The sequence below is a fragment of the Garra rufa genome, unplaced genomic scaffold (assembly GCF_049309525.1).
Source record: "Garra rufa unplaced genomic scaffold, GarRuf1.0 hap1_unplaced_027, whole genome shotgun sequence".
Lineage (NCBI taxonomy): Eukaryota > Metazoa > Chordata > Actinopteri > Cypriniformes > Cyprinidae > Garra > Garra rufa.
Genome location: NW_027394302.1, coordinates 86,826 through 104,248, shown reverse-complemented (window position 1 = coordinate 104,248; position 17,423 = coordinate 86,826). Strand labels below are relative to the sequence as shown.

Below are 17,423 nucleotides of genomic sequence, written 5' to 3'. Positions count from 1 at the left end.
TGTTTATATTTAGTTTCTATTTATTTTGATATGAGAAATATTTGCAAAACCCCCACAATTATCAGCACAATTTTTGAGGGAAAAAAAACAATACCACAATTTTTTTTTTTTAATTTTGAGATGGTAATCAAAAAAATGTCCCACAAGGTGTCTCCTGGAATGCTATTCCAGTATTAAATTCATACTTTAGGAAAAATTCTGTTAAGTAAACCATCCTCAAAGCCAAAAATACTGATATTTACAGTGGGTGCATAATTATTAGCACATTGATATTCTGGTCAAAATTTTTTTTTTTTTTCTGAGCACATTTTACCAATTCCAAACTACATCAATCTTAACTATTAATTTTGTATTTAATCATTTATAAGTGATGTATAATTGTCCATGAAGGCTGGAAATGAAAAAAACATCTTATATTTAGGTATGCATTTTTATTAGGCATGTTTTCTTTTACAGTCAAAATGAGCCAATAAGAGATTTAACTCTAACTGAAAAGTCAAAAATGATTAAATGCCCATGAGAAATATTCAAAACTAATGCAATGCAGAAACTGCAAAGTTAGGGCATGACCATTGGACAGCAAAATATTAATTGGGTCAGCACAGTCCAAAAAAAAAAAAATGGGTGGAGAAGAAAATACATGGTAACTGCAAAAGAATTAAGAATCAATGTGAAGAATTTGGTGTGAAACCACCAGAAACCGTTTAGTCTCCAGTGCCACCATTTTCCAAAACTGCAACCTACCTGGAGTCTCCAGAAGTACAATGTGTCAGATTCTCAGAGAATTTGATTGGGTAAAAGTTTTTTTTTTTTTTTTTTTAAATGGACAGATAAGTTAAGAGTGACTCTTGAAGGACCAGCACCATGTCCTCTAGTACCACTCTTTCCAGAATTTATTTTCAAGAATCTGGCAGTTCGTTTTGGGAGTCCATTTTTAGTCCATCGCATGATAATAGTCATAATAATGGACTCCCAAAACTTACTGACAAATTCTTGAAGATAAAGTGGAATAAGAGGATGGGGTGCTGGTCCTTCAAAAGTCACTCTCAACTTGTTCATAAAGCCTATAAAAAAAAAATCATAATTATGCATGAAATGCTTTGAAATATCACTTGTCACTCTCCCAATAATGTCTTAAGATGATATTGAAATGCTTAGTTTTATGATCAAAGCTTTGTAGTTGTACCTGTGTACCAACCAAAAGGAAGGAGGTTTTTAGAATCATTTTAAAAGGCCTTTTACTTGCTAAAATTTGATTTTGGAGATCATCTAATCCATGCTCCTTTTTTTTTTTTTTTGGCCTGCCCATGAATTCTAATTTTGTGGCTCATGAAATCTAAGATGTGATCATCCAGATCTTTCTCCCAGCTCTCTCTCTCCTTTGGGAATCCTGCTTGCGTAAAACATGCTACATGAGGAATGCACCAGCTCACACCAATCCGACAATGTGAGAATTGAATGAGAATGAATGACTGACATCAGGGAGCATAACACGTCTTAACACACACAGTCCCTGCACATTGTTCCGGAGACGTGTGTGTGTGTGTGTGTGTGTGTGTGTGTGTGTGTATGGACACTAGGTCTCTAATCTGGCTATGTTATTGATCGGGGAAAGACAAAGGGAGGCAACAGTTCATGCATTCATAATCTAGTCTTACACACAGTCAGAGAGCTTTCCCTGGGGGACAGCTGAAAAAATAACAAGTTTCATCGCAAATAACAGATAGTTTACATGAACATTTATCATACTGACTGTGATAATGCTGAAGCACAGAATGCTGTTTGTTTGATCATATTGCTGATGAAATCTTAGGCAGGGATACACAAGCATCTTTACGCATTAGACCTCCGGTGTTTGAATGGCTGCTTGTTTGGAAGGAATATCCTATTTCTCTGCCGTTCTAAAGAAGACAGTATCTTCCGACTCTATTTATTCTTCTGCACATGTGAAATTGCTTTTTCTCATAAAAACAATGCCAGTCACGTTTCCCAGGGTTTGATTTTTTTTTTTTTTTTTTTAAATATCCAGCATATCGTTCAAATATCCCAAAATTAACCTGCAAACATCAGGCATACTGTTTGGTGTACTGTATTGGCACAACTTTTTAAAACTGTACACATTAAAAAAAATTAACATCTAAATGCATGAAGTGTGAAAGCTGTATTTGAATAATAAAATAAATGTAAAACTGACTTAAAATAAGGAAGCATGTGTATTGCTTATCTATGAATAGTTCACCCAAGGAAGAAATAAAATATGATCATAGCTGTGGATGCACAACTGTTTACTACATGCTACCTAACCTTGCAACATAACCTCTGAGGACATTTAATATGAATGGTTAATAAATGCCTTGCTGCAACTTGGATATATCTAGGTTAACTGGCTTACAATCTATTCTAAGTGCATAAGGGAGTTACATAATCTTCCTTTTATACATATGTATATTAGTCTGCAGAGACTAGGTAATGTGAATCTTATGCATTTTGTTTTGAATCTAGTTTTATACTGAAAGTTTTTTTTTAAGGGTAGTTCTCCCAAAATTGAAAATACCGTGGAACATAAAAATAGAAATATCTTAGACTGAAAGTCATGTGGGTCCAATGTTGTTTGGATTTCAACATTCTTCAAAATATATCTTGTTATATCTTCCAGGTTTAATTTAATATGATGACAGAATTTTTAATTTTGGATGAACTTACCCTTTGTCATTTTGCAGGCCAAGATAGATGCTACAAATTAGTGCAGTAATTCTCTTCCATCCATCGTGCTAGAAATGGAAAGTCATATTAAGTGCATTACAGTGTAGGCTGTCTCGATAAGCCTTATTATTTACTGCTCATTTTGGCATATATTGTAAGTATGTCATCAGGGTATTCCATGCACTCACAAAGTTTGCATACTGTGCACAATATAAACTGCAGCAATCAATAAATCAAGGATAGTATTAATACTACTACTTACCTAAATTGAGGTATATATTTTTTTCTTTATTAATTAATAGGAAGTAGCTTTGGTTAGATCTGAATTAAAGATGCCGTTTCAACATGCTAATATGTGCAGTATTATGAATTTTTTTTTACATAATTTATGACCTCAACTTGAACTTTGTGGCTGTTCAGATGTTGTTTGGATTAGAGAGTGGTTTGAGGTTTGCTAAGAGCCCTCACTGAGGGGCCAGAGAAAACCTGAGATCAATTTATCATGTCATTTCAAATGTCTGCATGAAATGAGATTCTTTCTCTCACACAGGCTTTCAACACAAGATGAACACACTATGACCTTACAAACATATTGTGTCTGTTTTAATTTCTTTAATACATCTGTTTCTATTATTCTTTAAATGTATTACAAATACAGTTTATTTATACAGGGGAGACACTGCAGGCAAAAACTGTTTTTTCATGCACCTGTCAAGTTTAAGATTTTGGGCTTTTTGGTTTTTCATAGTGTTTTTTCAGACTAGTGGAAAGAAAGCACCCAAAAGACAATGTTAAGTTTCTTTTATAGCACTTTATCTATTTGTGTCTATAGATTTCAATTACAATACATATTTCTAAAGGCCGTTTTCTCTAAATCATTTTTTTCTCCTACACTGAGCCATAAATTTCCACATCAGTAGCACTTACACACACCAGACTTTAAATTTTTATTCCTGACTATATCCTGAAGGTTTTTACCGGGTGTTTTGTTTATATATAATTTGTTTGATTTTATACATTTTATTCCCCCCAAAATCTATTGTTTTAGATTTTAAGTATTTTCTGAATTATGGAGTGACAAAATGATATACACAAAATTCCTTCTGTAATAACATTTGAACAGGTACAGTGCATAAATGACAAGGAATTTCCTTATAAACCACTCTGGGGTGATAAACTGAAGCTGTTACCATGTGAGAGTAAATCAACAGATATATATGGGAGCAAACATCATTTAAGGTTTGATGTGCAATAACTGAAAAAGAATTTAGAAACACCACTGTGATGCCACAAACCTACAGGTCCAAACAAAGGGTCCTATTTAAGAGTAGAGGCCTGTCACCAAAAAAGCTATTTAAATAATGTAACCCAGCAACCAAACACGCCTTACTCTGATAAACATGGTGAACTCCACTGCTCCTGAAAGAGGATTGGTTTTTCGCTGCACATAATCTAATTAGGTTTGCGACGGCTTCAATCTGATTGGTGGACTTTACTGTCTATTAACTTTAGGGGCGTGGCAATCTGTTCACGCAGCGTAGTGAGAGAGTTGAGGAGTCAGAGTTTGGGGGCTCAATCTTTAGAGAAGAGAACTGGATTAAAACTTTGTCCTTGAAAAACCGTTGATTCAAATGAATGTGCGCTACAAAATAACACATAGAAGCGGCTATTTAATACCCCGTCCTGTCGCTGGTTTTTAATATCTGGTAAGTAAAAGTTATCTGTGTTTTTGTTTGCGGTATTTAATCTCAGTAGGGTTTTAGTGGTCATTGTGTTTAATATGACTTTATCTCTAGCGGGGTTAATAGGGTATTTTGGTTTAATAGGGGAAACTACAAATAGATTTGGTCTTTTCTTTTCAGTTCAGTGTAGCATTAAACGAAATTGTGTTCTGTATTGTATGCTTTGTTTACATGCTTACGTGTTTATTATAAAATGCCCAAGTTAGATATTGTCTAAAATTATTTTTTTATATAAACACACACACACACACACACACACACACACACACACACACACACACACACACACACACACACACACACACAAACCTTTTATATTTTTAACACCTGATTAATTAGTTTTTGTCAGGTTGAAAAAAAAATTATAAAACAACTTACATGTTTGCAAATACTTTTGTCGTTTATAAGAAAGTTTGCTTTATTTAAAAATTAAATCAGTCGCCTGCAATATGATCTAAAAAGCAAAAACGTAAAGTTGATGTCTGCACCTTTTCGAAAATAATAAATAATAAAATAATAATGAATTTTTAATTGTCAGAGGTAATTAAAATCTAATTTTAATAATAAAAAAAAGAATAAACTTAAAAACTACCAAAAAAAACTTATTGTCTGATTGTTTGGTAGCTGAAAATAGTTAATACATTTGTCTTCAATGCTCTGTAGAAGAACAGACTAAATTGACCCTCTCAAGGAAATAATGATGACGTTGACAATTTTTTTTTTATAATATATTGTCTACTGTATGTGAAAATAAACTGATTTAATAAACTATGAAAGGAAAATACTAAATGACCTACTTCTGTTCTCAAGCAAATAATACGCAAACTGCTTATTCAAATTGCAATTTAAATTTGGCTTTCCAACGAAGAAAAGAATGTGTAAAAGAGAAAGAACTGGATGGCAAATGTGTTTTAATCATACACTCTTTAGGTTAGGTTATATAGGTCATAATGTAAATTCTTTATATTTGTTCATTAATTAACTAGTCTGCCTTGTTTTACTCATTTGTGAAGCGAGAAATGTGACTTTTTGATTGCATGAAAAGTGGACAGTCAGTCTTACATGGTGATGGCATCATTAAAGTAAACCTTTAAATGGAGAGATCTAGTGGTAGGGTGTAGTAATGATTTTGAGAAGAATACCACCATGACAAAAGGGCTTATTTATTGAAGCCTGTTGAGTGTCAGCAACAGAGTAATACAAGCTGACTGCAGAAGGAAGGTCCAGGCATGCCATTTGGCAACAGGAAGTTCTCTTGTCATGATTGATGTCTGCTTTGACGTCTGCACTTCTAAGGGTGGCAGAATTAATTAATGAAAATAATTTTTGATTTCCAAAAGCTAATATAATTAGAGAAATGTTACTCTTGCTCACAGAGGCTTTTACTAATTGTAGTCTTTACTCTTTCTTTGCTAGTGTAAAATAATGGTTTATAATCTCAACAGAGTGTGAGGGGTTATTGTGGTCTAATATATAATTTGAGGCCTTACTGAACTAAATTGGAGAAGTATCACCTTTTTTCTAGTGTTGGTATAGTTTTCATGCGATATTTGGATCATGCTATACCTAAAATGCTATAGCTATAAGTTGTGGAGTTGATGGATGTGGTCTTCAATGCTACACGTCTTGAGCTGCTGTTTTAAAACACTACTTTAATTCATTGCCACAAGGAACATTACAAACCTATTTTTACAACTTGCCCTCAAAGTTCCTGGCCCTAATTCTGTGAAGCAAACCACTCTTTGGAAAACCATATATCATGTCCACCCTTTACATGTTTTCCCCATATAAGGTGGTGTGTGCTGTAAATTGTCTATTGTACAGTGAGAATGTGTGTCTCTTACTGTCTAGGTAGATTTTGTGGGACAGTCATTATGAATTCCTTTTCAAATCCTATTAATGTTCACTAACTGTATATCACTTCTTGTAGAATGTTGTTTTTCAAGCCTGTTAAAATGAGAAGGCTTTTGTCTTTCTGTGACACTTAAGTCTTTTAAGTTTTGACTATTAACAGTTAATCTTGGTCAATTTGATGATGTGTTTCTGTCTTCTGGAGATTATATTCGGTTCAGAAGTAATTGCACAAGAGCAGCCTCTGTGCACGTGGCTGGCTGTGTTTAGAGCTGGCTATAAAAAGAAGGTGAGGTAAGACGGGTGTTGAATGTGTCCTGGAGGCAGTGAGCCACTGTCTAGCGGCCAGTCAACTTTTTTTTTTTCCTAACCATCTTTCCAGGCTGTCCAAGGACTGCCGAATCACACACGTTTGACTAACAATAAACATAATTTTTTTTCCCCTGCTGCTATAGACTGTCCACTGACATCATCTCGAAAAAAGATGATGGCTTGTTGAGTCACAAATCCCTATACAAATTCCAACTGTTCATGATTCGCCAGAGAGAGACTAACCTAGCTGAACATATGGCCTGTTCATGCCCAGGTCGTAATTGGTGACAAATTGAGAGCTTTAGTATTACTAATACTGCTGTCAAACTGAATTATTCTCTTTCATGTCACATCTTCGGAGTTGCCGCATGATTTATAAAAATAATGAAGATCAACGGTCAGGGAGAGCTGAATGAGTTGTTAGAGAGTTATTGCGAGTACTAATGTCACTGAGCACAGGTTGGTAGTGTGACGTTTGCAGAAGTAGCTTTGTTAAAGGGAGAGTTCATCAAAAAATGAAATTCTGTTTTTTACTGACCCTCATGTCATTACAAACCTGCATGACATTTCTTCTGCAGAACAAAAACAAAGACATTTTGAATGCCCACTTTGGTCAGTTTGGTGCCCACTGACTTTAATTATATGGAGGGAAAAAAAAAAAACTAAAAAACATTTCTTACCCATTTTGAGCATGTGCCTTTTTTTATTCTAACACAGTGCATATCAGGTGCGTGTGTGTTTGTGAGAGAAGGAGGGTGCATCCAGCTGACATTGGGTCCGGCAGCCGTTCTTTTAACAGTAATCATAAGAGTAAACACAGCTGAGTCAGGAAGCTCTGAAATAAAGTGCTGCATTTCTAAGACAGCCTCTATTGTTTTCAGTGATGGATGTGTGAAGTAATGACACAAGCCAGAGATTCATCCCTTTCAATCCTTTTCCTTGTTGTTTCTCTAAATCAAACTATATTGACAGCTTTTATATCACAGTAACCTCATTGATCATGCACCTCAACCTTCATGATATCGGAGCTCTTGTGCAGCCTCTAAGTGTTTCAAAATCGTTGTGGAATTGCAAATGGGTGCTGTCTTTTTTTCCTTTTCTTTTCTCTTCTCATCTCCATTTTTACTCTATTGATTATTCATCCACCCTTCAACCAACAATTTGTAGCCTTGACTGACTGCAGGCTTCAGAAACCTTTCAGTACAGCTCACCTGATAGTCAGCTGTAATCGACTGGAGGAAAAGGTCTCTCTACGCCAGGACTTATTTGGCCTGAATGTCTTAGTGGGCCAGGTTTTAGGTAGACTTAAAAACACCTTTGAGAGAAGAAGAATTTTCCTCAAAGCACATTTAGATTGTAGACCCTGTTTCACCCTGGTATTAAATTGTGTTTTCAGTAATCTGCTCATCAGTGGCCATTACCGTTTCCACCTGGTATTATTCCATGTTTCAAATGCATCTTCTGCGACCACTTGTTTTTCGATTTCGCTGCAACACTCCTCTCGTATTTCTATACACTCTACATAACTTTCTTGGGAGCACTGAGTCCGGTGGACAAATAGTGTTGAATGAATGAACCCTTTTTGTGTAGCTTGTGAGCGGGAGGGAAAGGTAACGAATGAAAAGGATAAGGAATCCCAGTTCGCTGGAAATGCGTCTTAATACCATGTGGAAACAGGGTTATAGTCTCACGGAACTAAACATTTTTATCTTTCTATCTACTGGCACAAGGAATGAAGACATTAAGTTGCCAAAAGCTAGATTTGTGTGATTACATAAATACAATTTTTCTTTGATTGCTTGTGTGCTGTGTCAAGAGACTCAGCAAAAGGGACAATGTGACACAATGCAGGCGCAACTCTCAGCAGGCAGACTTAATAGTCACAGCAACCCAACTTCTGTTATGTTTAAAAATAACAAAGGCAGTCAGATCAAACTCTCGTGCACTCGGGCAGTGACCAAGGAGTTTCAAAAGTACTGACAAGCTGCTCTCCTGCTTGCATCTGATCCAACTTTGCCATCAAATGTGAAACCACGTTTCCTGAATGCTGATAGTTACTCATAATAATTATGTAACCAAGCATTTATCTGGGGCTTCACTTATTAAATAGATAAGAAAGGTAGAACAGTCAGTGACTTTATTTTATTTTTTTTTCTGAAGCTGTGCAGGAACATATACTTTCTACTGCAAATGTTTTCACACGTTTTTTTACAAGTTATCCCAGTTTATTTCATTTTTATATATATATTTCATTTATTCAGGTATTCAGGTGTTTCATTTATTCAGGTATTTCTTAAATGTTGCTCTTTTAGAGGACTAGAATCATAAAAACTACCAGTACCTCGGTATCAGGTTGATAATGAAATTTGGAGAATGTGATGATACCAGCTTGAAGCTGAAGCACTCCTGATAACAAATAACTATAGCAATGGAAAAATTTTGAATGTCCAAAAAAAAATGTCAAAATAAATTTGTGAAGCTTAAAATACGAAAAAATTATATATATATGTGCTGCAACTTTGGTGAGGACCTAATGTAAATGTGACTGTGAAAGCGCATGGTGTATGTTTGTGGCTATTCCTGGAAGGCCGACATTCACTTGTCATTTGAAAAGCTTTCTTCTAATCCATGTCAGCTCAGCCTCTACGGCCTTAAGACATGCCAGGATAACAAAGTCTTAGATGCACAGGTTATACAGAGAGATAAACCTTCAGTGTTCAGTAGAATTCTCCCCTCCTCCAGCTGCTAAAGCAGTGTTGATTGTAATTCCTCTTGTTCAGGACTGGGTGTAAGTGTGTGATTTGCCCTAAGGGATTAGATTCTATGGGTCATCGCTATCCCACCATTCCTCAAACTCAACAAGCCTTTTGTTGCACTCTCCAGATGGGCCATTTTGGACAAAAATGTGAGGGGGTTGTGGGTATCGCTGTATCTACTGCCACCATGTGTTGCTGCCCTATATCTGTGCATGTGCTTCACCCCTTATAAATATGACTTAGTGGTTTTGTTAGAGCTTGTTTGTAAAGGATCGGAACTAATAAAGTCTGAGTGTAATAGAGAGTTTCCAAAAGACTTGAGTTTTGTTAATCAGTTCATTCCCCAGTCCACCTTCCATGTTCTTTAATTAGAACAGTGTTGTGCCAAACACACCCTGTATAGTAACAAATAATCTGCCTGTTATCTGGCTGGAAGCAGTTTAAGTAGGGATGCACCGATCCGAGTTTTTCAGTCCCGATACCGATGCCTGGGCTTTGTATATCTGTCGATACCCAATACCGATCCGATACCATTGTTGAATTAATAATAAACTGCATACCTTCCACCTTATAACTTCCTTCCACCATGTAGAAGAAACTAAAGGCACCAAACTTTCCTAACTAAACATTACTTTCCTAACTAAGACAAAACAGATGTAATGTATCGAATACTTATTTATTTGTTATTTAAAGAACAATTGTGCATTCAAATTGAAAATAGAATGTAATCAAACTTCTTAAAATAAATTTAAATAACTAAAATGTAGTAGTAGAAACAAAAGTGTATTGGTCAAACATACAATAGTAATCAAACAAGTTACCAAACATTATAAAGAAGTATCTCTAAAGATACTACTAAAGAAGTAAGAAGTATCATTATAAATGAAGTATCTCCACACAGCCGACTCTTTGGCCAGCTCCATGTTGCTTATGCTCCAACTGTTCCAGCATGCGACACACGTGCTGCTAATGAATGACGTAGGATCTGCTGCGACGCTGCAACCTATATTTACAGTCACTGGCTGCGACGGAGGAAGAAAAAAAAGGGGGAAAAAAAGGAGGAAAAAAAATGGATCGGCCCGTGGATCTGTTAATTTTTCCGATCCCCGGTCCAGCTATTTTTTCAATATCGGGGCTGATATCCGATCCTAATATCGGATCGGTGCACCCCTAAGTTTAAGAAGACATCCGTTTAACCGTCATCTTCACATACTCTTTTTCTTTCAAGTAAGTTTTATTATATTATGCTTTATAATGGTTTGTAACTTTTTTTTTCCATTCTTGAGTCACCTCCATGTGGCTCCTGACAGGAAACTTTCAGTAATTTTCAGAATGAAAGATTTATTTGTCCTGTGTAAACCATGTGGTCTAGTGGCACGTGGAGACTTGTGCCTCTCTGGAAATGTTTCTGTTAAAAAAACTGCTTGAACGACTGGATGTTTTCCCATTTCCATGGCTGTGAGCAGGTGACGATGCAGCATTTGCAAACGTATCTGCCATTTGTGTTTCAGAGGCGTTTTATGATTATTTCCAATTGTGAATGTCATTAACAAGCTGTTTCTGATCCCCCTAGTCTGTTTTTGGCGGTTCACCACAGGACCCCCTACTTCAATTCTGCTCAAATTGCATTTAGCAAAAAAAAAAAAAAAAATGACGCACATTAACATGCATAAATTAGTCAGTAGAAGCTCTTTCCGCACTCAAAATATCAGGGTGCCACATATTCTGCAGACATATACAGCAGATCACTGGTGCTCCTCTCAGCAAAGCCTATCGTGTCCCTTTCACCTTGAGGGGAACGCACTCTTTCTCATGAGTGAGGATAAGAGGCTGGAAAGCAGAGGAGGGTCACCTTTTCTAGTCAAAGCAGGTCATTCTGCTCCTTCGGGTGAAGCTCGTCTCTGCCTCCTGTCCAAGCGTGAACAAATGGTACATGGAGCAAATTCTTTCTCGTCTTCTCTGTGAATGAACAGCTTGACCTGCTCTAACCTCTCAGCACTCAGGCATCTGTTTGTCTGCTTAGTTCCTGTGAAGAACAGCATCACTGCTGCTTCATCTCAGATGTCCTGTCCTGCAGGAGGAAGATAAATGACCATGAGAAATTATGGCACTCCCAGTGCTTCTCCAATACTAAGTGAGCTGCTCACCTACAGTAGAGAGTATTTTAAGACATCATAGGCTTATCTATAAACATTTGGATCACCTATTATTTGTATGTTATTTATATTGTATGCTTGTATGTAGTATTGTGTGTGGCACAATGAAGAGCACTATTTGCGTCTCACTATCTGCATTTGTTACCTTTGACATTCTTTAGAAGGCAGTAAGGTTTTGGAACAGGGCGTATGGGTTTATATAGCAAAAATTATTGTTTTTTTTGTTGTTGTTTTTTTGTGGTGATGGACGCTATATTGTAGTGCATGTATATTCACGATTTGTGATATTCACAGCTCCCTCTCTCTGTGTTTCTCTGTTAATTCCATGGCCCCAAGTCTCTCTGGTGTGAAACCTGTCCCGGCTCCCACAATTTGGCTTTGATCTGCAGTCATTTATAGCTTGCTGACTCAGAGTGCTTCACAGTCTGGATGTGTTTGCATTCTGAATCGGCCTAATTTTGCAGCACAGGTTTTAAGCCTGATAGTCTTTGTATCAGTACACAACAATACCCTTATAACAAATATATATTATACTCTAGGTGAACAAAGAAAAAAATTCTAAACAGTCAAAGTAGTCATCAAAGATGAGGATATTTGAGGACATTGGGCCCGAAAGCCAAATCAGTGGTGTCTGTAAATTCTTCTATTGACAATGTTTTAAATATTTCATCAGTTGAGCCCAATTGTAAATGAATGTTAAAAGGTAAAATCACATTTTCAGATATCAGTCTGTTCTATGCCATCTACAAAATATTTTTTTCAGTTATAACTGTTTATTATAAAATGGTCTTAACATACTTATTAATAATGAAAAAAAAACATGTCATATATGTAAGATGAATAAATATATTTAGATTTGCTATATTGTAATTTTCTGCAGTGTTTTAAGAAAAATATAAATCTATTTCGCTGTTCACTGTGTTTCTGCTACTGTTTTAAAGATAATTATATCATCTGCAGCTTCTAATGTGACACTTTTTAGCTCGCACAAAGCAGAAAGGGCTTAAATGTCTGCTTTTTGAGGACACTTCTATATTGTGCCTTATTTCTAAGTAGTATCTTGCTTATAATTATTCAATATTTGCTGGAGTTTTGTTTTGCTGTTCAAGTCTTACACCACCAACACCTTTGTGTAAATTAAATCTCAACTGTCAAATCATGTTTGTTTTTTGATCAAGCTAAATGAAGAAAAAAAAAGGAAAAGAAATAAACAGTGCTCCACTCTCCAGATTGTATCTCCATTAACAAGATCTTCAATATAAACAAAGATAAGACACTATAAACATCAGAAGGCAGTTCCTCAGACATACTTTAGGCCCTAGAATTGACTAAACAACATTTGTTAAAGGTCCCATATTGTCAAAATCGAAATTTCCTGGCTTTTTTCATGATAACTGAGGTCTAGGGGCTATGTAACTACCATATGAGTTTCAAAGCAGTCAATCCACAGTAAACTGCACACAGCCTGCTTAAAGTAGCTGTTTCTTTTCACGAGACGCTGTGACTTCCGTAAAGATGTGACGTCCGATCTACTCAGTCACCGCCTTCAGTCACCACCCCGAACACCAACCACTGTCCCACCCTCCTTTTGTCAAACCCAGACAACAACGCATCCATTCCATTGTTGAGCAACAACAACACGAAAACAAGTCGAGAAAACGCTGTTCAGTCCATGGATGTCAGGAAACTACATCATTGCACAGGCTTCAGAACAACGTTAATATAAGAGACCAGTGGCAGTCAACTTCAGCCTCTTTCACTCAGCGATTCCGGTAAATACACGGATAATGTGTCCCATGATTTGTTCCGGAGTTGTTTAATTTGTTTCATTCACAGTTGTTTTCCGGAATCTGTGCGTGCTTTACACACAACCCATAAAGACATGTGACACTTGGATGTGAGATGTAATGCAACGCGTACGATTCACTAAACCTAAACTAACCTGAACAAACTGTGCTTCAGTGCTGATAGTGCAGAGCTGGCTCTGCCTGGTCGCTGCTTCATTCCACTTTGCACATATTTTTTCGTTGTGAAGAGTCGCATGATAACGTGCATCATCACTACAACACTGCCTTTATGGTTCTGGCTTTTGTTCACACAGCGCTCGTTCCCGTAATTTTCCAGAATCAGCGCGCATTGTGAAAGGGGCTTTACTGAAGCAACAGTTATGTAGCTTACTGCATTCGGTGTGTAGAGAATTTTGGTTAGCTCAAAGAATTTAAGATGATCAATATATGTGTGTATATGCATGAGACTGTTTCTCTCATCACATATACACTGCAAAACTCCACCAGGTCTTATGACCAATGAATAGGATGAAATGAGTTATTTAAAACATACATTTCAGTCAGCGAAAGTAGTTTAACTCACGGGAAATCGTGTATAATAATCGTCATTAAATATACGCAATTTCCAGTTTCTGATCAGTAACAGTAATAATGATATCGACTGGTTTCTTTGTCCAGCAAATTGTTCAGTGATACCCATTACTCTGACGTTGGCCCGTCGTCACGGCAACGTATTTTACTAATCAGAACGGAGTTAAAACAATTGAACAGAATAGGGCTTAAGGTAGCAATATGAGATCGACACAGTTTAAGTGACTTTTGTAATGTAAGCATTCAGCACAGAGAATCATTATATGTGAATATATGGTTGTTTATTAAACTATTCTACTTACAAACGATCGCACATAGACAAACGTACATAAAACACAAATAGACAGAGAACGCGTGAGAGAGAGAGAGTAAGAGAGAGAGTAAGAGAGAGAGAGACAGAAAGTGAGTTTGCAAAGGGACAGGAATGAAACGGTTCTGAACATCCTGAAATCGTTTCTTTTATAAAACGCCTTAAACGCAGCTATCTACGTTTGTAGAAAGGACGGATACTTGCAAGCTTGTTGTTGTTGTGCATTGGTTCCGTATGTGTTCAGTTCAGAAAGTCCTTTCCAGTTCCTTGAGAGTATTGCAGGCCTCATCATCTCCAATGCTAGGTGAGCCATGGATCTGGGGGGAGGTGCGGGTGACGTGTCTTTGAGTCCAGAAGGCAAGAGAATGAGAGAGAGATGAGGGAAGGTTTATAAACCTGTAGGTCGTTCACGCCCACAGTTGGACCTTGTCCAATCCGGTTGATCTGAGTTTTGGAGGGAAGATTGAAAGTCTTTGTCTCTCAAAATGGTGTTTCGCATGTGGAAGCTGATTGGTTGTTTGGCCACAAAACTTTCAAAAGTTCAATAATACATATAAAGCAAGGAGTTATTAAGATGCCACAAACATTAACATTTAGGGAATAATAAATGCTGCTCATAGACACCAAACATGATCTATGTATCTTCTCGTTTGACTGAGTGATTCTAAATGTGAGAGTCTTAGCATGCGCAATAATTCACCTATTACGGATTAATGTTTGAGGCCGACATACATAACAGAAACAACAATATAAGAAAAGGTAACACATTGATATGTGTACATTTCTATATAACTGTATGTGGGACTGTATGTCTGAATAAGGAAAGTGTATTTGCATTTCTGTAAGAGTCTTATCTTGATGGTGGGGGGATGAGTTGGATAGTGACCAGAGGTCTGGCTCATAGCACTTAGGTGTTAATCATGGGGGAGAAGTCATTTAAGGAAAATAACTAGTTATTTCATGTCTGATGGGCTCCATACTCAAAAAAATGATTCTACCACACTGTAGAGTTAATTTAAAAAAATATTTTTCATTTAACACCATTGTGTTAGGTTTCCCATTTAAACAATTGCATTGTGTTAAACTGATTTGAAACAGTTTCGTTTTGGTTCAACTCAATATTTTCATTTTGAAAGAACGTATTTCAATTAAGTAGAGTTGAGAGTAGATAAATTATTTTACTTGTGTAACTAGGAAGTGGATTTCCCCTTCCCATCATGCTTTGCACACGGCTGGATAAGGAGAGTAAATGTTGAAATAAAATTTTATTTTATGCATTTTTTTAATAAAATGATAAAATTGGGAGACTTGTTAATGTTTAATGTTCTTTTATGTTTGTATTTAAAACAGTTTCTGGTATGGTAGTGTTTTTGGGGGTTACCATTGTGGTGAATGCATAGAGCATGTGCTTGGGTTGAGGACCTGATAACATAAGTTAAAGTTGTTTTAATAATAAAATAAACAACTACTTTGGGCATGCCATGGATGTAACAAAGCCATCTTATGGCTAATGCCTAATAAGTTGGTTAATGCCTAAAGTTAAGTAAATCCAATGTATCATTTTTTGAGTGTAGAAGAATTTCTGCCTAGTTATTTGTTTTCCAGTTAAATGTTTTAGATTGAGTTCAACAAGCATAAAATAATTACTTCATAAGCGTATCAATTTCATTGAAACTATATTTGATCAAATTGAGTTGGCCCAACTCAATTACATTTTATTGCATGAATTTGTTTTTTATGAGTTGGGGTCACACATATTTATTGGATGGAAATCCTGCCCTCAATTAAATTGAGTTCATCCAATGACTTATTTTTTTGAGTGCAGGCACTACAGGTGTTTGAAAAAGAAAAAACATTAATGATCATTCTGAAATATCCTGTTGAGTATCAGCAAGCTAGGCTCTCTCTATTGCTCTGAGCTCGCTTACAGCATACATGACGTAGTTACCTGTGGTTGGCCTGGCTGTGCGTCACTCAGAAAACAACAGGCCAATCAGAAGAGAGGCTCATGAATATTAATTAGATGGGCCAAAATCGACCTGTTTTTGACAGAGCTCCTAAAAAGGAGCTGTAAAAATATATTGAGATGGATTTTGGCACTTATACCGCAAATATATATTCTTAAGGACATCAACAACTAAAATAAACCTCCAGAAATGTGTACAATATGGGACCTTTAATGGTAATCTTTATCCTTTGAGGAATATCCTTTGCAGTCCAAGATTCATATCTGATCTGGCTCTGAGATTCTTATTAAGAAGGTATCATGACAGTAGATTTTTTTTTATATATATATATATATATTAGCCTTGCCTCTAGTGAAATGTTATGGCTGTTGTACTGAACTGAATTACAAATTCAGACTGGCAGATGTTTCAAAGGTGCATGAAAGACTGAACTGAAAGAAGAAAGCCCTAAAGAATATTTACAAGCACAGCAAGCTGCCTTTAGTGATGAGGCCGTGGCATGCCATTATCTTGCAGTGTTAGTATAACACCTAACCTTTTGGGCTCCAGGTTAGAAGGTCACGTTACTGGGAGTCTTCATTGCTGCTCTTGTTGTGTGTTTGTTTTTGTAAATGTGGATACAGTCATTTTAAATGTTTTAAACCAAATTCAAATACACGTTGTTTTCGTTGCACAGTTGTTATCAAACACAAGTGCAACTGTTAACAATGTTTCTTTTCTCCATTGTTTGAAAAAAAAACAAAAAAACAAGTAGTTTCACTTCAAAGCACTGGTTAAGCTACAAGGTGGCATGTCAGAAGACTCAAACAAATGTTTTTGAATGTTTAAAAAAAGTTTTTAAAAAAGTCTCAGAGCCACTCCTGTTACAATGTTGTTGGCCAATGAATATAGCTTAGAGTTCGCACATATCCCAGTAAGCTGGGATAGATTGTAAAATACAAGAAATTACAGTCTTTAATGTTTTTTGTGTGTGAAAAGGACAATTTGACAGCACAAAAATATCTTGGACTTGGTACAAAGCCTGATCTTTCAGACACTTGAAGCTGGGATAGATTGTAAAATACAAGAAATTACAGTCTTTAATGTTTTTTGTGTGTGAAAAGGACAATTTGACAGCACAAAAATATCTTGGACTTGGTACAAAGCCTGATCTTTCAGACACTTGGGTGCCTGTGCTCTCAAAGAAAGACAATGAATCACTCAGTTGGAATGCTGGAAAATTCGATCCTGGTATCAGACCCTACTTTT

The 17,423-nt window shown here is 36.3% G+C and overlaps 1 protein-coding gene across 1 annotated transcript in view; it reads left to right on the top strand.

Moving 5' to 3' along the window:
* Nucleotides 1-4,163: 4,163 nt before the first annotated feature.
* The window catches only part of LOC141315382 (rho guanine nucleotide exchange factor TIAM2-like), a gene marked incomplete at its 3' end in the record, with an annotated part of 38,870 nt that continues 25,610 nt past the window's right edge, over nucleotides 4,164-17,423 (top strand). The window contains exon 1 of the mRNA XM_073832710.1: nucleotides 4,164-4,409. The remainder of the gene's footprint in view (nucleotides 4,410-17,423) is intronic.